This window comes from Peromyscus maniculatus, chromosome 2 (assembly GCF_049852395.1).
Source record: "Peromyscus maniculatus bairdii isolate BWxNUB_F1_BW_parent chromosome 2, HU_Pman_BW_mat_3.1, whole genome shotgun sequence".
Lineage (NCBI taxonomy): Eukaryota > Metazoa > Chordata > Mammalia > Rodentia > Cricetidae > Peromyscus > Peromyscus maniculatus.
The window spans coordinates 35,307,257-35,329,843 of NC_134853.1; the positions used below are offsets into that span (position 1 = coordinate 35,307,257).

The following is a 22,587-nucleotide window of genomic DNA, read 5'->3' on the forward strand; positions in this document are numbered from 1 at the left end:
AGATCTGCAGTTAGCCTACCTGCTTCCCTGGCCTGAGGGCCAAAAAGAACTTCAAAGTAAGGTTGCCCTCAAGCCCTGGAGGAGTGAGGAAAAAGAACTTTCTTTAAAAACACAAAAGCACGGGGCTGGAGAGATGGCTCAGAGGTTAAGAGCACTGACTGTTCTTCCAAAGGTCCTGAGTTCAATTCCCAGCAACCACATGGTGGCTCACAACCATCTGTAATGAAATCTGGCACCCTCTTCTGTATACATAATAAATAAATAAATAAAAAATAAATAAAAACACAAAAGCAGACACATTAAATTTATTCATGAGACAGAGGACAGAAGGTCACAAATGTTCCCTGAGAGGAGACCAGAAGCCCCGCATGTCAGTTCCACATTTGTTCTGGGTCTTAGGGGTTTGGGGTTAATCTTCCTTTATTTGCCATTACTCTTCTTTGGGAATTCTGGGTTTGCCTGCATGTGTCTGCTGTGGAGGGACTCAGATGTTCAGAACAGATGTATTTGAAAACATGTGACGGGCCAATCTAGAGCTGACCAGTGACTGGGGTAACTCAGGATTTGTTGCCTGCATGAAGACATGGTTCTTTCTGACCAGTTATATTCAAGGTTCCTAGAAGGTCAGACAGTTCCCCAGAATGTGGAGCTCCTTGAGTTGGGGCTTGGCTCCCCAGTACCTTTGTCAGTGAGATCAGGTTGTTATCCCTAAGGCTGAGTATCTGCAGCTTTATGACCAGGATTTCAAAACTGTGGCTTAGATAGAGTGCATGCAGGGTCATATGGACTTAGGTAGACTGCACACATGGTCATATGGTGGAAGTTTCTCTGGAAAGAATGTTCATTCATGTTGTTCTAAATAAATTCTAGTACCTCAAGAGCTGAGAGAGAGCCAAATCTTTGAGGTAAGCATTTAGCCTGTTCATTCCAAGTTTCAGGTGTTTGAATTTTTGAAGACTGCTGACCTGTGTTGGCAGCTCCTCTATCTGATTATTTTTGGCACTCCAAGTTCATCAGTTCTGCTGTCTTGTGGGTACTGTTGTTAGCTTGTGACCATATACCAGTTGTATGATGAACAAGCCATTGACTTTGGGCATACTGGAGACACCCCTGTCACTCATGTCCACTTCCAGATGTTTCTCCTATCTGCTCTCCTTGTACTGGATAGTTTTATGTCAACTTCGCACATGCTAGAGTTGTCTGAAAGGAGTAAACCTCAACTGAGAAAATGCCTCCATAGATCCAGCTTTAAGGTATTTTATTAAATAGTGATTGATGGGGGAGGGCCCAGCCCATTGTGAGTGGTGCCTTACCTGAACTGGTGGTCCTGGGCTCTATAAGAAAGCAGGCTGGGCAAGCCATGGAGGCAAGCCAGTAAGCAGCACTTTTCCATCGCCTCTGCATCACCTCCAGTGTCTAGGTTCCTACCCTAATTGCGTTCCTGTCCTGACTTCTTTCAGTGATAAACAGTGATGTAGAAATGTAAACCAAAGAAACCCAGTGGTAAACATGTGCTAACAATTTATTCAGCCCACATTAAAAATTGTTTTTTAATTATTTCTAATTTATGACTCTTTCAAAAGAAACAAAAGCCTGCTAGGAACATTTGTGTGTAGGTTTTTATACAGACATACATTATCATTTCTCTGGGATCAGTTTCCTCAAAGTGACGTTTCTGGACTGCCTGCTAATTAAATAGTTTGTTTTTAGGAACTTCCAAATAATTTTCCTAAATGATCACACAATTTACACCTTTACCAGCATTGTATTCATGGATGAAACTCTGTGAATCCTTGTCAATATTTAATTCATCAGTATTTTTATTTTGGTCACTCTGAAAGCTGTATAGTGACATCTCCTTGGATTTTAATTTGTCTTTCCTTAGTTTCCAATGACTCTGAAATCTTTTTATATGCTGGCTTACCATTGGTGAAATTCATGTTCATATTATTTGGCTATTTTATTTTTATATATTTAAGTTTTCAGAATGGAGTTTTACTACACGTAGCCTAGGTGGACTTTAAACAGTCAATCTTCCTGCCTCCATCTCCCATGTTCTGATTATAGTCATGTGTATACCTGACTCATGTGCTTATTTTCCAAATGTATGATTTATTTTTTTCTTCTTTAATAATGCACATTAGGAGTTTTCTGAATATTCTAGAACCAGTTCCTTGTCAGATAGATTGCACTGCATTGCTTAGTGTGTAGTGTGTCTTTGTAGTCTCTCTGTTAGGTGTTTCACAGAGAAACATCATTCAGGAGCATTGCCATTAGGAGGCCCATGCATGGAGTGGCTCCTGGGTTCACTGGAACTATTCAACTGCTTTGCAAGCCAATGTGGTAGTGCATTTTTAAGCCAAACTTCAAAAGCTGATGCATATTTTCAGTAGCAGCACTTGAAAAGCAGACAGAAAAATTGAAGCTAACCTGAGATACATAGTGAGTTCTGGTCCAGCCTGGGATACCGATGAAACTCATTCTCAAAATAAGTAAATGAACTGTAAATGAATCTTGAATTTTGGTCTCTTTGGGGACAGAAATATGCATGACATGGGAAAGCACTGAATGGAGCCACAACTTCATCACCTGGGGTCACCAGGAAGAAAACAATTCTCCTTGGATGAGGCTATGGCTAAGTAAGTTCTGATGTTCAAGTGTGCTAAATGTGGTTTTTTTTTTTTTTTTTTTTTTTTTTTTTTGGTTTTTCGAGACAGGGTTTCTCTGTGTAGCTTTGCTCCTCTCCTGGAACTCACTTGGTAGCCCAGGCTGGCCTCGAACTCACAGAGATCCACCTGGCTCTGCCTCCCGAGTGCTGGGATTAAAGGCGTGCGCCACCACCGCCCGGCGCTAAATGTGTTTTTAATGTGAGATATCTTCACCCTGCACTGGGTTTATTGGGTTCTACTCATGTCCCAAGTTAGACAATTTGTGTAATTGTAACTGGTTGGACCAAGAAGTTGTGAGTATGTTGCCAATGTGAAACTGGCCTTCCTTGTTGCTGGTCATATAAAATTGGACGGCTACATTGGAAAACATTTTGTCTAATTTCTTAAAAATTCAGCAAAAACCTTATACAACTTCAGTAATTACTTTTTGTGTGTATGTCTACCCAAGGGAACCCAAAACCAAATGTCTACATAAAGTTTTATGCTAATGTTTTGGGTGGTGTTATTTATAGTTGCTTCAGACTGGAAACAACCTGAATATCTATCAGTTGGTGACTAGTGTAAGAAATATCAAATTTGAGTCTTTTCTAGCAAATACTATAAAACTTGTGTTTAGAACAAGGAATTCATATCTTTTTGTCTCCTCTACCTTGTAAGAATTTCAAAAGTTTTAATCGTCACTTTTGGGGAATATTCCATCACACTGTGAACCCTGAGTTTACATTTGCATTGATTAAATAAAATTAACCTTGGTCCAGAGCCGGAGTTAGCAACTAGTTATCAGAAAGTAATCATAGTGCATCAGAAGGCATCGGAAGAGACAGAGAAATGCACCTAAAGGAGTAGAGAGGGATTTGGAGTGGTGGCTTCTTTTGTTTGTCAGAGGAATGCTCTCTTTGGGAAATGCCAGCAAGGAGAGGAGGTTTTCAGCTAGGTGCCACTCATCCTCTCTGAGCTAGCAGGCTTTCATGCCAGTCTTTGAGTCTCGAGTCTTATTTATAAAGAGAATGATAGAGACTTAGTCAAAGTTACGTTTAGTGGCAGTGGCAGAGCCAGAGCCTGCAGGAACAGAGTTCTCACCAGGCTGTGTCCTGAGTGGTTGGGCTGCTGACAAGAGAAACAGGCCGGTGACTGCAGAGTCACAGTCGCTGGCTGAAAAAGCAGTAGATTAAGACAGTCACTGTACCAAAGTTAAAACAACACCTTCCCACCCAGAAAAACTTTTGTTTACTCAAAGGCCCACTACTCTATTCTAGAAATTTGATGGCCTGGAACAGTGACCCTTTTCTCCTTGGACAGTGACCCCTCCCCACTTCCTTCATTTCCTATGTACCTGTTCTTTGTGGACTTGCCTGTAATAAGTCTGTAAGGTCAGACCCCTGCCAATGGCAGAAAAGACAGCTGCTATCTTCCTTAGAATAAAAATCAATACACTTTTTGTCTCTCTGTGTGTGGTCTTCCTGAGTACACACTCTTGATCAAGAGTAAAGTTTTCCTTGTCCAGACACTGCAGATGGAATGGTGGTCTCTTTCTTTGTGACCTCATGTTTATTTCTATCAACTTATTGCTTAAGAACAAACTACATTATATCCATACGGTGGGGGCACTATTCACCCAATAAAAAGAACAGAACTGTTTTTACTTGCTTTAATGAGGATAAATCATAAAATCCTTACACTAAATAAGATGTAGAAGCCTACATTTCTGTTTAGATGTCTTTCTCAGGAAAGGTAATTCTCTACATAGAAAAGGCAGAACAGTGGTTGCAGAGGGGCAGTGTAAAGTGGAACAGAGCTCATTCGGGTTATGTAGTAGCTTGAATAAGAATGGCTTCCATAGATTCATATATTTGCATGTTTGGTTCCCAGTTGATGGAATCTTTAGGAAGGATTAGGAGGTGTGGCCTTGTTGGGGGAGGTGTGTCACTAGGGTTGGGCTTTGAAGTTTCCAAAGTCCATGCCAGGCCCATTCTCACTCTCTTTCTACCTGATGCTTGAGGATCAGATATAAGCTCTTAGTTACTGTTCCAGTACCATGCCTGCTGCCACCATGCTTCCCACCATGATGGTCATGGACTAACCCTCCCAAACTGTAAGGAAGCCCACACTTAAGTGCTTTCTTTTATAAGTTGCCTTGGTAATGGCTTGCATCACAAAAATAGAACAGTGATTAAGACAGAGTAAATGAAGCTCACAAATTAGCTTTTTAGGGATAATGTTCACTCTGCAACTTTTCTGAAAATCACTGACATAAATTCACAATGGATGAGTTTTGTGGCATGTAAATTATTCCCCAGTGAAGCTGTTGGAAACATAAATCGTGCATGAAAAGCCATGGCAACCCCTTTTACCACATACTCTCTTAAAGCAATGGTCTGTAAGCCATTGTTGCTGTAAGCCATCATTGCCTTTCTAGCTTGCTTTTAGGGAAGCCAGGCTCAGTAATGAGAGGGGAAACAGCTATTTAGATTCAGGTGACTTTATATCTGTTTGGGGATAAATAGATTCTATTTTACGGATTCCCTAGAAGTTCGTCAGCTACAAGAATGATTGGAGCCAGATAGATAGCAAAAGACTATTTTTCTTCCCTAAATGAACTTTCAAAGTTTGCATTTTTTTCCTATGCCCAGGCATTTGCTGAATGTTCTAGATGTGTGATAAAATACTGAGACACTGCCAGATTGCCCCTTCCCAGCTTGTGACATGTACAGTGATAGAATTTGATTATTTTTACTTGGAGTTCTTAAGTTATTACTCATTATGATGAGTAAATAATATTCTCAGACTGGAAACACAATGACTCACAAATTAGTGACCTAGGATATCTATTCTCTTACCTGCAGGGTTGTCATGTGATTCTGGAAGAAAGGAAACATGCAGTTTGTTTGTTTGTTTGTTTCAGGTGTTAATTTAGAGCACAGTTGTGTGGTCATTAGTTTGAGTTTCTGAGACAGAATAATCAGATTCAGGAACTAGAGATTAGGATGTGACTCCTGTTTGCTGCAAGCACTCTCTGTATTTTATTCTTGATAAGCTGTCTCCCATTGGTAATGAAGTGATTGCTCACAGGATGTCTGTGGTAGATAATGATGCAGCTCCGGACTCTAGGATGGTTCCATGTACACGGGTCTCTGGCATCTGTGCACAGAGTCGCAAGCCCTTACAGAGCAACCATCTGCATGCAATCACCAAAGGCGACTTTGCTGGTGACCTTGTCAGAAGCACTCTGTTTGGCAAGCAGGGTTGATGGAGTCTTGGCTGGCTCACAAGTGACAGCAAACACGTCTGTCACAGTGAGTTTACTGATTTGATACACAGAGCTCAAGTTAGAGACTCGGTTTGGAACACATTCGCAGCATTGTGCTTCTGTGCCCCAGGCTTGTTTCCTCCCCTGGTGTCCTGGGTGGTCACCTGTAGCTGAGTTTGGCAGAAGCAGCCATATTAGAGTGACATATTTGGGCTTTTAGCAAAAATTCAGCCTTCAACTGACAGTTTTCCCTTTTTGCTGAGACCTGCCTGGCGTACTGAATTGGCTGTCTGCCTGCTTTGTCCGGTCTTGTTCACAATAACCCTTTCAAGGGGGCGGGAAACACACAAGGAAAAGTGAGGGTGATGGCAGAGCTGTGACCAGCAAGGCTTTTGTCAGATATTTGTCTTCAGAGCTGCTCAGATTCCTTTTCAATAGTCAGACTATCAGAATCAAGTCGATCCCTCTCATGGTCTCAGATATAAATAGAAATTAGTTTTCTGTTTTTTCCCTCCCCCTTAGTGCCAATAAGATTGTTTATGCAGTGCATGCAGCATAAGGCCTTCTATGTAGTAAATTCTCAGTGAATATAAGAAACGTTTAACATTTTCATAGTATATGTGTGTGTCATATATATGTGTGTGTATAAATGTCATATTATCTGTAGGCAAAATTATTTTACTTAGCAAAACTTGAATTTGTAAGACCAGAAACAAAAGGAATATGCTTAATTTTTGCATGAAAAACATTGAGTAGAAAATTATATTTTATACATTATTTAAGATATATCTAGAAGCAACTTAACTTCAATTTACTGGAATTAGATTAACATATTGCTTGTACAGACTAAAAAAAAACTAATATAGCTATCTCAACAGATTTGAATAACTGATTTAACTGAGTTATAAAAGTGCAAAATAAATTGTTTTCTTTTTCCTTTAAAAAAAAATCTTCTCATACCATATATCTGAAAGCAGCCCCCCTACACTCCTCCCCTACCCCCTCCCTCAGATTCACCCCTCCTCAGTTTTCCTTCAGAAAAGAACAGGCCTCTCAAGGGTATCAACTGAACATGACAAAACAAACTGCAAGAAGATTGGACATAAACCCTCACGCATCAAGGCTGGACGAGGCAACACAGTAGGAGGAAAGGGTTCCCAAGAGCAGGCAGAAGAGTTGGAAACACCCCCACTCCCATGTTAGAATCCCACAAGAATCCCAAGTCAAACAACCACAGTGTGTATACAGAGGACCTAGAGCAGACCTATGCAGGTTCCATGGATGCTGTTTCAGTATCTGTGAACCCCTGTGAGCCCTGCTTAGTTGATTCTGTGGGCCACGTTCTCCTGGTGTCCTTGACCCATCCTGGCTTCTACAATCTTTCCTACTCCTCAAGTAAATTAATTTTAAGTTTAAAGTTCCTCATCCTTAATGTTGGATTGGTAGTGCCTGTTATAGGATTCCATCAAGAAATTCTGTGAAAGATAGTGTCTCAAGGCTGAAGAATTGTGTAGACCATAACTGCTGAAATAAAATGCCAGTGTTCTAACACTTTTAAAATCAGAGCTAAGCAATGGCCATTGCCTCTGCATTGGCTAGCTTCAGGTGTGGAGAAATAGACTGGTAAGACATACTTCTGTGTATGGGCATGCATGGGGCGTATACTTCTGTGGCTGTGTATATGTGTGAGGCTGTTTCCATAGCTAAGATGAAAGAAATATTAGAAGGGATGATGTTCCACTAGCCCTTCCTTCCCAGGGGAACATGTTTCAGTTGCTGTTTCCCCTGGGTTTGGCAGCAGACATAGAGTGCTTCCTGGGAGTGTGGCAATGGTGCTGGGCTGGAGGGTGATACTTCCTGATTATCCTCCTTGGGCTCAGCAGGGTGGCTGGTTCCTTTTGTTTCTAGGCTTCTGGTTTCTTGGGCTGAGCTGCCTGCAGCTGCTGTGGCTCCTATGTGAGCACAGGCATCAAGAAAGCTTTTAGCCTCTGGTATTGCGAAAGCTGATTTAACAGAAGTCTTTTTAAAATATTTATGTTCTACTGGTTTTGTTTCTCTGGAGAACCCTGACCAATACAATCTCTGTATACTGAAATAGAAAATCTTTTTTTCCTACCTAGATGAACTTCCATCATCAGAAGGAAAGGAGAATAAGTTTTGATGTCTATTTTGCAATGCTGCCTAAAAGATTAGTTATGTACCTAACATGAGAGGACTGTACTATTCTTGCTTGTTAGAAGATGCTTTCAATTCAATTCCACTTATTAAATAATGTAGATTTTAGCCAGTTTTTTAAGTGGGCATAGACTGAGATTCTGGGAGCATCCATCTAATTTATTAACATTAAATGCTATAGAACATCATTTTAACAACTATTTTTGGGTTTTCTCTTCATAGAAAATAATAACCTGGTAGAGAAATAAAATACTTTCTATTATAGATACTGCTTGCAGCTCATGATGTCATTTCCTGTCTTTCTACAGATGGTTTTCTGGGTACCATGTACCAGTAAGACCTTTTATGAATGATACTTGAACTTAAGGAAGGAAGGGTTTGTTTGCCTCACAGTATGAGAAGTTTCAGTCTGTAGTCTTTGCTTCCATTGATTATGGGCCCGTGGTGATGGAACATCATGGCCATTGGTGCATGTTCCAGAAGCCATTCACCTCATAGCAGACAGGAAACAGAGATAAAATATGGCTCCAAGGACAAGCTCCTATGTACCTACTGAAGCAGGAATCTTAAAGGGTCTTATTAATAAAAACAAACCTGAGGCCAGTTATTGGGGTGACTGCTCGAAGATCAGAGAGACAGAACAAGCCACAGCTAACCTCACAAGGCCAACTTCTCAGCTGTTTCCTCAGACTGGAAGCTTCTGTGTCCTCATCCCAATGGCTCTCAGCTGAACTGCTGCTCGAAAGCCTGAAAGCTTAACCAGTCAAATGCTTAACCAGCCAAATGCTTTTAGTTTCTGGTTTCCACACCTTATATATCTTTCTGTTTTTGCCATCACTCCCTGGGATTAAAGGCTCACTTCTTGGGATTAAAGGCTTGTGTCACCATGCCTGACTGTTTCCAATGTGGCCTTCAACTCACAGAGACCTAGAGGGATTTCTGCCTCTGGAATGCTAGGATTAGAGGTGTGAGTGCCATCATTTTCTAGCCTTTGTATCTAGTGGTTGTTCTGTCTCTGACCCCAGATAAGTTTATTAGGTGCACAATATTTTGGGGAACACAATACCAACACAACCTACTTTCCTCAGGACCCCATCTCCTAAAATTTCACAGTTTCCCTAGCAAGTACTATCAAGCCTTCAACACATGAGCATGTAGGGGATATGCAATATTCAAACTATAGCAACAGTCTCTAAATTTTCACAAAACACCAATAATTACAGTAGCAATGGCTTGTTTTTAAGAAGTAGGAAAATTAAAGAGGGAAATGTTTGTGGGCTTAAAGGGTTGATTGACTAGTCATTTAACGGAGACCCTATTACTGAATGAGAGACAACTGATTCTTATCAAATCCTGAATTTTCATTTATTTATATTTTAAGAGGGTGAGGACAAACAATTTAATAAAGGTTAGCATTCTGTGGAACTTCACTAAGGGTATTTTCTGCAAATGATGTATAAAATAGTGTATACATGATAGTAACATTTTAAAAAGTTTTCCCTTTTATTGAAAATAGATTTTTCTCACATAATATATGCTGATTATGGTTCTTCCCTCATTTACTCCTCCCAGTTCCTCCCCATCTACCCTCTCATCCAGATCAACTCCCTTTCTGTCTCTAATTAGAAAACAATCAGGCTTCTAAGGGGTAATAATATAACACAGGGTAATATGATATAATATAATATAATATGATAAAATAATTACTAACACATTGGAATTGGACAAAACAAACAGAAGGAAAAGAGCCCAAGAGAAGACACAATAATCAGATGTACACTCATTCTCACACTTAGGAATCCCAAAGAAACACTAATCTGGAAGCCATAATATAAGCACAGGACCTGGTGCAGACCCATGAAGACCCTGTGCATGTTACCGTAGTCTCTGAATTCATATGTGCATTGATTATGTTGATTTAGAGGGCCTTGTTTTCTTGATATCCTCCATCCCCTCTGGCTCTTACTCTTTTTCTGTCTCATTTTCTTCTGGTTCCCTGATCTCTGAGGGGAGGGATTTTGTGGAGACATCCCATTTAATGCCAGTGTTCCAAGATCACTCTCTCTATCTGGCTGTGGGTCTCTGTATTTGTCCCATCTTCTACAAAAGGAAGCTTCGCTGATGATGACTGAGCAAGTCACTGATCTATGGGTATAGCTGAATGACATTAGGAATCATTTTATTGCTTTTTTTTGTTTTGTTTTTGCTTTTAAGAACAGTAGTATTTTGTTTTACCCTAAGTGCCTTGGATATCTAGTCTCAGATCACCCAAGCAATCAGGCATGTGTTCCATCTTGTGGATGGACCTTAGTCAAGTGAAATATTGGTTGGTTACTCCCACAAACTTTGTACCACAATTACATTAGTGTATCTTGTAGGCAGGGCAGCATACATCCACTGACTTACCATTCTCCTGTCTGAAAAAATCAGTTTACCAGTATCTTATACGTGGGAAAATTCAACTTTGGGAAAGATATAATGGCTGTGGAATCATTAAATTCATAATAAAGAAATAGAGGATTCTTACATGACTTTAGTTTTTAAAATATACTTTTAAATTTATTTAAAATTTGCATACAATAAAGTGGATAGATCTTCAATGTGAAATGTGGCATATCTTGGCAAATGTATACATCACACTATCCCATTGCATTATCACAAAGAAAGTTTTCCTCATACTGGATTTCAATTCTTCCCTCACTCAGGGGATACTAGGGTCCTGATTTCTGTGATCAGTTAGGTTTGTCTGCTCCTGAACATCGTAGAAATGCAGCCATCATTTGTGCATGCTTGTTGCTGATATCTTTCTTTGCTGTTGTACAAGTAATGGTCTCTTTTATTGTTGAGTATTCTGTGTGAACACTGAATGAGTTACTACTCTATTTTACTCTGATGAATGTTGGTGATGCTTCCTGTTGTGAGCCATTTAACAATATGCTATAAGTGTACTTATAAATGTTTTATAAACAAATTTTCTCATTAATCTCAAGTAGAACTATTGGGTTATAAAGTGGTTGTATCTTTAAATTTATACTAGTAATTGTAGATTTTGGTGGACACATATTTTCTTTTTATTGTAAGTGGAATTGTTGTCTCATAGTGTGGATTTATCTTTAGATGTGTAAATCATCACCAAATTGCTTTGCAAAACAATTGTATTGTTATTTACTCCCACTGGCAAAGTAGGAGACTCTACTTACTCCATATTCTTGCTAGTTTTGCCTTGTGTTTCCAACTCTAGCATTTCTAGTGAGTGTGTAGTGATATTAATCTGTGATTGTACTTACGTTTTCCTGATGACTGACAGCGATGCACATTTCATGGTCAACACAATTGACTGTAAGACATCTTGCCAAGTCTTCCTAGTTAGCTTGTGTGCCTTTTAATTCTTGGTCTGCCTTCTAATTATTAAGTTCTTTATAATCAATACTGCTCCTTTGTCACAGATAGAGATTGCAAATATTTTCTTACTTCCAAACCTGCTTTTTATTTTCATAAAGATGTCTGTTGAACAATAACTTTGTAATTTTGGTGACATCTGATAATTGTTATTTCACTGGCTACTGTTGTTTGAAGTGTCTCTATACAGTGTTTCTTTATGGTGGAACGGGTCACATTTTTTTCTCCAGAAGATATGTCAATGTAGTGTTTAAGTCTCTGATCCTTTTCAGCTAATTTTGTGTATAGTTTATTTTTCCATACATTTTTCTGGTTTTTGTAAAGCACTATTGATAAAGACATTTATTATTTTTCATATCATAAGCACACACAGAGAATCTTTGTGATAACATTGCACTGTCTTGATTTTTTTAGCTGAATAACATTAAAATGATATAGAATCTAACAATTTTGGTTGTTTTTCTCCATTATTTTAGCCATTTTAGACCATTGGTGATACATTGTAGAATCAGCTAATAAATTTCTATGCAGTCTTTATTTATATTTGCAATGGTTTCATTCACTGAACCTACAGGTAAGTTTAGGAATCATTGAGAATCTGGCATTAGCAAGTACTGTAATTCATAAACTGATGATCTTTGCTAATCTGGCTTTTGTGCCTCAGCAAAGTTTGAAGTTTTCAGTGTTTTGGTTTTACACAGCTTTTTTTTCTTTATCTTTAAGAAGTTTACACCAACATCTAGGAAGCCTGCATGGGCCTGACCTAGGTTCTCTATATAAGTGTGACCATTGTGTAGCTTGGTTTACTTGGGAGACTCCAGCAATGGGAGCACGGGCTGTCCCTAACACTTGAACTGGCTTTTGGGAACCTATTCCCCATACTGGGTTTCCTTGCCCAGCCTTAATACAAAGGAGAAGCTTAGTCTTACCTCAGCTTCATAAGCCATGCTTTGTTGACACCCATGGGAGGCCTGCCCCTTTGTGAATGGAAACAGAAGAGGAATGGATGGGGGAGAGCAGAAGAGAGGTGGGGGAAGGGAACAGGAGGAGAGGAGGGAGGGGAAATTGCAGTCTTGATGTAAAAATAAATGAAAATAATAAATAAATAAATAGAAAAAAGAAGTTTGCATTTTTGGGCTATTACATAGGATATTTTAAGCAAATTTTATTTTATTTGTTTCCTGGCATAGATGAATTCAACTGGTTGTTTTGTGAGTTATATTCATATCTGCTTACCTCCCTACAGACACTATTAGTTCTAGTATCTTGGAGGGAGCTAAAATCTAATCGATTTTTTCATATAGAATTTGTCCACCTAAAAATAAAGATTTTATTTATTTATTTATTTCACTTTCCAAAGCTCTTGTTTGTATTCATTTTCTAGCCTTAGTACATTGAATGCAACCTCTGGAAAGTGCTGAGTACTTGTTATATCATCCATCATAGAAGCAAACAGCCAGTTGTGGGGTGTGTGTGTGTGTGTGTGTGTGTGTGTGTGTGTGTTATACTGGGGATCCACCCAGAGTCTTCCACTGAGCTACACTCTTAGGCACAGTCCTTTCTTTTCTCTACTTCACCACAGGCTCAGAAACAGCTGTGTAGGGCAGTGTTGTTGGAAAGACGCTAACCAACACAGAGCTATTGTGCTTATATCTCTCTCACAAAACAAAATATCTTGCCTATTCATATATATGTACATATATATGTATATATGTATATATATAATATATATCACTCACACACATGCACACATGCGTACACACACACACACACACACACACACACACACGAGAGAGAGAGAGAGAGAGAGAGAGAGAGAGAGAGAGAGAGAGAGAGAGAGAGAGAGAGAGAGAACCTGACTGAGAAGGGCCTTAGCATTCCCATGGTTCTGAGGCATTGGCATTCTTGGTTGTGATATATTTTGATTACTTTGGTACTCTCAGGACCGACAATAAAGTTTGCTATGAATCAGAGGGCAGAGCTAGCAACTAGCTGACCAAAATTATTCATAGATGTTGTTTTGGATAACTGAGGGCACATAGATAAACACAGGTAGTAGTAGGGAGGGGCTGAAAGAAAGCCTCAGCCTTTTGTATTGAGGAAGGAAAGAGAGAGAAGAGGTCACTGGTTGCTTCTTCACCATTTCTGTGATCAATCAGGTTCTTACCCAGATAGCTGACCTCTGAGTTTTTACTGATAAAGAATAACTAGATAAATGCTTCATCTGTTCCCCAACGTTGGCCATGAGATCACAAGGCATCCACTAACCAATGGCTTTATAGCCTCTGGAGTTGCTCTGGTGGCTGGCTTTCCCTCCCTCCTCACAGGCCCCCTGACTGGGTCTGAGTTTCCCATTGCAGTGTCTCTATAGTCGTCTCCAGGTCTCCAGCTGCTGCCTATTCCTGGCTCCAAATGCAATGGGCAGTTGGGCCCCAAACACCGCCAGAGTTAGCCGCTCACTGCGGGCCAGCTCTGTCCTTCAGACGGCCCGGCCCGGTGCTCCTGCTTCCCTCCATGCAGGCTTCTTCTGCATGTGCCCCGGTGTCTGCTTTCCAGCAGCTTGCCACCTCTCCTCATGGGTTGTGTGCTCCCCTCAACCCTCTCCTCAGGCTGCTGCCATGCCAGGTGGGCCACCTCAGTATCCACTTGGGCTTTTGCTGCTGCGACCACTGCCACGCACGCTCAACCCCCGGCTGAAGCTGCTCAGGCCAGGCTTTGCACTGCCACGTTCTCTGTCCTGCTGTGAGGTGTGGTGAGAGCCAGCCTCACACTTTATTGTCACTGTCAGCAAATCTGGTGGGGCATCTGGGAATTCTTAAAGGGGGAACACGCTTTTAAAAAAAGAGGTTTTATCCATGGTAAAAATGGGGAGCAATATGATTTAGGAAGTTAGGTCTCTATGGTTCCACAATGGATGGTTTGAAAATGGAAAAATTAAATGAAGGGATAATCAACTTAGCAGGGATTAACATAATGTTGATTATAAATCATTATCAGTTTGGTAATTCAGGTTTTTTATGGATAATAATTTTAATATAATTTTTGATAATATTTATTTTATTATTTCCATTTTTTGTTTAATATTTTTACTTTATAATTAATTTCACATATCAGCCACGGATTCCCCTGTCCTCCCTCCTCCCACCCCCCAGCCCTCCCCCCAATGCACCCCCCATTTCCACCTCCTCCAAGGCAAGGTCTCCCTTGGGGAGTCAGCCCCAGCCTGGTAGACTCAGCCGAGGCAAATCCAGTCTCCTCCTCTCTGCACCAAGGCTGAGCAAAGTGTCTCAGCATAGGCCCTAGGCTCCAAAAGCCAGCCCATGCACCAAGGACAGGTCCCAGCTCCACTGCCTGGGGGCCTCCCAAACAGTTCAAGATAATCAACTGTCTCACTTATCCAGAAGGCCTGGTCCAGTTCCATGGGGGCTCCTCAGCTACTGGTTAACAGTTCATGTGTTTCCACTAGTTTGGCTATTTGTCCCTGTTCTCTTTCCAATCATGGTCTCAATATCTCTTGCTCATACAATCCTTCCTCTCTCTTGCCGAATGGACTCCCAGAGCTCAACCTGGGGCTCAGTCATGGATCTCTACATCCACTTCCATCAGACATTGGATGAGAGTTCTATCATGAGAGTCAGGGTGTTCAATCCCGAGCAGGTCAGCTCAGGCACTCTCTCGACCATTGCCAGTAGTCTACAGTGGAGGCATCTTTGCAGAATTCTGGGGACCTCTCTAGCACTCTGCTTCTTCCTATTCCCCTGGGGTCTACATTCATCATGGTATCTCCCTCCCTGTTTTCCTACTCTGCTCCTGATCCAGCTGGGACCTCCATTACCCCAGCCCCCAGTTTGCTCATGTAGACCTCATCCATTTCTCTGTCATTGGGCGATCCCTGTGTCTTTCTTAGGATCCTCTTTACTAAGTAGCCTCCCTGGAATTCTGAGTTGCAGTCTGGTTATCCTTTGATTTACATCTAGTATCCACTTATGAGTGAATACATAACATGTTTGTCCTTCTGAGTCTGGGTTACCCCACTCAGGATGATTTTTTTTCTAGTTCTATCCATTTGCCTACAAACCTCATGGGGTCATATTTTTCTCTGCTGAGTAGCACTCTATTGTGTATATGTACCACATTTTATTTATCCATTCTTTAGTTGAAGGGCATCTAGGTTGTTCCCAGGTTCTATCTATCACAAATAATGCTAATATGAACATAGTTGAGTATGTGTCCTTGTGGTATGATTGAGCATTCCTTGAGTATATATGCCTAAGAATGGTATAGCTGGGTCTTGAGGGAGGTTGATTCCCAATTTTCTAGGAAAGCACCATATTGATTTCCAAAGTGGCTATACAAGTTGGCATTCCCACCAACAGTGGAGGAGTGTTTTCCTTGCTCCACATGCTCTCCAACATAAGCTGTCTTCAGTGTTTTTGATCTTAGCCATTCTGATGGGTGTAAGATGGTATCTCATAGTCGTTTTGATTTGCATTTTCCTGATGTCTAAGGATGTTGAGCAATTCCTTAAATGTCTTTCAGCCATTTGAGTTTCTTCTGTTGAGAATTCTCTGTTTAGCTCTATAGCCCATTTTTTAATTGGACTGTTGGGTATTTTGATGTCCAAGTGGATCAAAGACCTCAACATAAATCCAGTTACTCTGAACCTGATAGAAGAGAAAGTAGGAAGCAGTCTTGAATGCATTGGCAATGGAGATCACTTTCTAAATATAACACCAGTAGCACAGACACTGAGAAAAACAATTAATAAATGGGACTTCTTGAAACTGAGAAGCTTTTGTAGGGCAAAGGACACAGACAACAAGACAAAATGACATCCTACAGAATGGGAAAAGATCTTCACCAACCCCACATCTGACAGAGGGCTGATATCCAGAACATATAAAGAACTCAAAAAATTAGACATCAAAATAACCAACAGTCCAATTAAAAAAAGATAACTCAGGTTTTATCCTTAAAAAAGTGGTTTAATATCTGTGACAAATATGAAAAATATAAAAAAAATGTTAAGATACAATCCTTAGAAATACCTACTAGTGAAACTAAGAAAAATATTCATACACAGACAGAGAATTTAAAGCATAACCTGGCACATAATTGCATTATGAAACTGAAGAGAAGCCACCAAGGTTATCAGAAAAACAACTTTATTTATCCAGTTACCATATAAGAATGACCACCAGATGATATATACCCCCAAAGCTATTCAGAAGTTAACTGGGATCCTGTAGAAATGTTAGGTTTGAAGAGATTTAAGGAAGCAGTTGTTTCATATGGTATGAATTCACCTTTTATAAGGCAGATGTTAAATTCATGGGCAATTATTCCATAAGACTGGAAATATTTGCTAATAACAGTATTGGAAGCTGATCCTCAGTTACAATGGAGAGCATGGAGAGAAGAAGCTAGCATCCTACAACAATGAGGTAGGGATAGAGGTCATGACATTTCCCAAGACTGGCTATTCGGTAGGGGCCATTATAATAATTGGCAAAGTCAGTCTATATTTGATGATAACACCTTGGTTTTATGCCATATAGCTGGTTTGAATGCTTGGACAGGGTTGAAGAATCAGGAAAGAGAACAGAGTCAATTACTAAAAATATACAAGCCCCAAAAGAAGCCTTCACTGATTTTTTTTAAAGATTGACCCCAGTTATAGATAGAATGACATACAATTCAGATGATAGACAAATATTAATTGAATCTTTGGCTTTAAAAAATGCTAATTCAGAATGCAAATGGTGATTATGTATTTAAAGGCAAGATCAGCACCCATGGATGAATAGGTCTGAAAAACAGCTGATATTGGATCTCACATTTATGTTAATACTTGGATAGGAGAGGTGATTTTTGAAAATTTTAAGAAAAATCAAAAGGTCAGATGTTTAATTGTGGTAAACTAGGTACCTGAAAAAGGATTGTAGGCAAGAGAGGCCGACAGAATAAAAAATTAAAATGTTTTAATACCTAAAGATTTTCATGACAGTGAGACACATCTGCTCCTGGTAGTAGTAATTTACTTAAAAAAAAAAGGATGATGGACATTGAAGAACCTCCATAGGGAGTATGTGTGGGTTTTTTTTTTTTTTTTTTTTTTTTTTTAGCAAAGTTAGGCACTGAGCAAGAAACTGCCCTTTGCTCAGCTGTTGACAGTATGCTGTCTAAGCTGGAAAAATAGAACACCAAAAAGGGTTACTGCCAAAATTAGCCAAGACAAGATAGGACAGTCCTTCAAAATTCCTGCTTCATAGAAAAGTCTGCCAAATATTCTAGGCCTGTAGGCTGAAGATGGATGCCCCAACATTGCAGAAGAATTATGGGTGACTGTCCAGGCAGCCAGCTGTTCCTGTCAATTCTATAGTTTTGGAAGTTCCTTGCTCTGTACTTCCTGTTTACTCAGGTAATATTATATCCTCCTTGGGTCTCTTATGGGGTTGAAGAGTAGATAGTTATAGTTTTGAAATTTTCCTTGTTACTATATTCAAAAAATAAACTCACAAAAGAGATATAAGTTATACAAGATTGAGAGACATAAAAGCTTACACTTTTTATCTAAGAAAATGTTTTGAGTTATAAAAGGACAGTTTTGGGTTGGTAATACAAATTAGGATAGAAAGTAAATTAGGTACAAAACTTTGGACTCATCAAGATGGGATAGATAATGGAGTATTTTCTCTGAATTTGCCAAATGCAAATGGACTGAACTTTGTGAACACAATTCTTACCTGATAATTGTTTTTCATTGTATATAGTTTTACTGTGTTAGAGTTAAAACCTTCCCTTTTTATTTAGACAGAAGGGGGAAATGTTGTGGAATATTTTGATCACACTCTGACACTCTTGAGACTGTCAATAGAGTTTACTGTGAAACACAGAGGAGCTACTAAGTGACCAAAGAGGTAGTAGGGAGGGGCTGAGAGAAATGCTCACCATTTTGGATAGATGAAGGAGACAGAGAAGAGGTCACCAGTCTCTACTATTTCTGTGATCAATCAGGTTTTTACCCTGATATCTGACTCTGGAGTTTTTATTGATAAAGAACAATTAGATAAACACTTCAATCCTTGACATGGCTGTGCTTATGTCAACACTATACAATATTTGGTTAAAATTTACAGTTATGTCATTGACTCTTGGAATTTTCTGTTATAAAAAGTATTTATAATTAATATTTATAACTGCTCATACAACATTTGTCTTCAAATCATTTTTTTCTGTTTGTTTCACTTTTTGCTCTCTGCCATTGTAGACCTGGATAAGAGCTGTAAGCAGGGAACAGTAACCATTACATAGTCATGCTATTCTGTCTTGAATTTCCTCTGGCAAACACATTAGTCTACTACTTATAAATCTAGCCTCACTCTTGACATGGGTGGAATTCAGCCTGATTCTACATCAGAGTATCACATGAATGACTGTAGACCAGTTCTTACTAAAGTTTTATTCTGAGCCTCTTGATTCCAGCCTCCGTTGTTTGTATTTCTCTCACCAGAAGGCACATTAAGCTCCACTCACAGTGTTCAAGGGTTCATCTAAGCCCAAACTCCAATCCCTTCCACATTCTTCCTACAAATTAGTTTCAAAGGCTAAAGGTCAGTTTTATCATGACATGGCGTCACTTCCTGGTGCCAACTTTATGTATTAGGTGCTTTTCTCATTCTTACATTAAAAAAAAAAGAAAGAAAAAACAATAAAATCAACTGAAGGAAGGACAGGTTTATGACCACTTGTGGTTCTAGGATACAGGCCATTCTGATGAGGAAGCCATAAAGGTGGGCTGGGACAGCTGGTCACTGCATCTATACTTCAAAAGGAGATGGGCAGGGCTTGGAGCAGCTGTTCTCTTTGCATCCACATTTAAGGAGGAGACTGTGGGGCTTGGGGCAGCTGGTCATTTTGTGTCTACACTTAGCAAGGAGATGGACATGAATACTATTTCTCAGTCCACTTTTTATTTATGTTCAGTCTGGGATTCTATTGCATGGAATAATGCCATCTACATATAAGGTGGGTTTTCAACCTTAGTTACCCTAATCAAGAAAATCTCTCATAGACATGCCCAGAGATTTGTTTCCATGGTTATTTTGAAATATGTCAAGGTGACAATCAAGACTAAATATTACAGTAGCAATACAAAGTTAAATCAAGACTAGATAAACTATTTAGATAGACCAATAACCTCTAAGGAAATAGAAACGGTCATTAAAATTCTCCCAACCAAAAAAAGCCCAGGACCAGATGGTTTCAGTGCAGAATTCTACCAGATTTTCAAAGAAGAGCTAATACCAATACTCTTTAAATTGTTCTACACAATATAAACAGAAGGAACATTACCAAACTCTTTTTATGAAGCTAAAGTTACCCTGATACCCAAACCACACAAAGACGCAACAAAGAAAGAGATTTACAGACCAATTTCCCCCAAGGACATTGATGCAAAAATACTCAATAAAATACTGGATAACTGAATCCAGGAACACATCAAAAAAATTCTCCACCATGACCAAGTAGGTTTTATCCCAGAGATGCAAGGGTGGTTCAACATATGAAAATCTGTCAATATAATACACCATATAAACAAACTGAAAGAAAAAAACCACACAATCATCTCATTAGATGCTGAAAAAGCCTTTGACAAAATCCAATACTCCTTCACAATAAAGGTTCTAGAGAGATCAGGAATACAAGGAACATACCTAAACATAATAAAGGCAATTGACAGCAAGCCAACAGCCAACATCAAAGTAAATGGAAAAAAATTCAAAGTGATTCCACTAAAATAAGGAACAAGACAAGGCTGTCCACTCTCCACATACTTATTCAACATAGTACTTGAAGTTCTAGCTAGAGCAATAAGACAACAAAAGGAGATCAAGGGGATACAAATTGGAAAGGAAGAAGTCAAACTTTCACTATTTGCAGATGATATGATAGTATACATAAGTGACCTCCAAAATTCTACCAGGGAACATCTACAGCTGATAAACTCCTTCAGTAAGGTGGCAGGATACAAGATTAACTCAAAAAAATCAGTAGCCCTCCTATATACAAATGATAAACAGGCTGAGAAAGAAATCAGAGAAACATCCCCCCTTACAATAGCCACAAATAATATAAAATACCTTGGGGTAACCCTAACTAAGAAAGAGAAAGCTGTATGGTAAGAACTTTAAGTCTCTGAAGAAATAAATTGAAGAAGATATCAGAAAATGGAAAGATCTCCCATGCTCATGGGTAGGTAGAATGAACATAGTAAAAATGGCAATCTTACCAAAAGCAAACTACAGTTTCAATGCAATCGTCATCAAAATTCCTTCACAGACTTGGAAAGAATAATACTTATTTTTATATGGAAAAACAAAAAACCTAAGATAGCTAAAAGAATCCTGTATAATAAAGCAACCCAAGGAGGCATCATGATCCCTGACCTCAAGCTCTACTATAGAGCTATAGTAATAAAAACAGCTTGGTATTGGCATTAAAAACTGACATGTGGACCAATGGAATCAAACTGAAGACCCTGACATTAGTCCACACGCCTATGAACATATGATTTTTGACAAAAGCCAAAACTGCACCATGGAATAAAGAAAGCATCTTCAACAAATGGTGCTGGCATAATGGGATGTCAACATGCAGAAGATTGCAAATAGATCCATATATATCGCCATGCACAAAACTCAAGTCCAAGTGGATGAAAGACCTCAACATAAATCCAGTTACAGTGAACTTGATAGAAGAAAAAGTAGGAAGTACTCTTGAACGCATTGGCACAAAAGATCACTTCCTAAATATAACATCAAGGCACAGACACTGAGAGCAACAATTAATAAATGTGACCTCCTGAAACTGAGAAACTGAGCAAAGGATATGGACATGGTCAATAAGACAAAACAATGGGAAAAGATCTTCACTAACCCCACATCTGACAGAGGGCTGATCTCCAAAATATATAAAGAACTTAAAAAGCTAGACTTCAAAATACTGAACAATCTAATTAAAAAATGGGCTACAGAGCTAAACAGATAATTCTCAACAGAAGAATCTCAAATGATCACAAGACATTTTAGGAACTGGTCAACATCCTTAGTCATCAGGAAAATGCAAATCAAAACAACTCTGAGATACCATCTTACACCTGTCAGAATGGCTAAAATCAAAAACACAGTTGACAGCTTATGTTGGAGAGGATGTGGAGCAAGGGGAATACTCCTCCACTGTTGGTGGGAATGCAAACTTGTATAGCCACTCTGGAAATCAGTATGGTTGTTTCTCAGAAAATTGGTAATAAGTCTTCCTCATGACACAGCTATACCACTCTTTGGCATATACCCAAGGAATGCTCAATCTTACCACAAGGACACATGCTCAACTATGTTCATATTAGCATTATTTGTAATAGCCAGAACCTGGAAACAATCTAGATGCCCTTCAACTGAAGAATGGATAAAGAAAATGTAGCACATATATACAATAGAGTACTACTCAGCAGTAAAAAACAATAAAATTTGCAGGCAAATGGATAGAACTAGAAAATATGATCCTGAGTGAGGTAACCCATACCCAGAAAGAACAAACATGGTATGTACTCACTCATAAGTGGATACTAGATGTGAGGGAAGGGATGGCCAGACTGCAACCCACAACTCCAGAGATGCTGGCTAACAGGGAAAGCCCCTAAGAGGAACACATGAATGGCCCAGGGAAGAAGTGGATGAGATCTACATGAGCAGACTGGGAGTGGGGGGGGGCAGAGGGCGAGGAGTGGGGGATGAGAACATAGGGAAATGGGAGGGTTGATCTGGAACAGGGACAGAGTGGGAGGGAGGGAGGGAGATACCATGATAGATGAGGAAATCATGGAAATAGGAAGAGGCAGGGTGCCAGCAAGGCTCTCAAGAATCCACAAAGATGACCCCACCTGGGAGTGCTGGCAGTGGTCTAGAGGGTGCCTGGACTGGTCTACTCTGGTGACCAGTCTAGTGAATACCTTAACTGCCATCAAAGAGCCTTTGCCCAGTGACTGATGGAGGCAGATGCAGAGGTCCATTGCCAGGCACCAGACTCAGCTCCGGG

The 22,587-nt window shown here is 39.6% G+C and overlaps 1 pseudogene; it reads right to left on the minus strand.

Annotated features, from left to right (window-relative positions):
• Positions 1-309: 309 nt before the first annotated feature.
• LOC121827109 (uncharacterized) lies at positions 310-12,437 on the minus strand (annotated as a pseudogene).
• Positions 12,438-22,587: the final 10,150 nt, after the last annotated feature.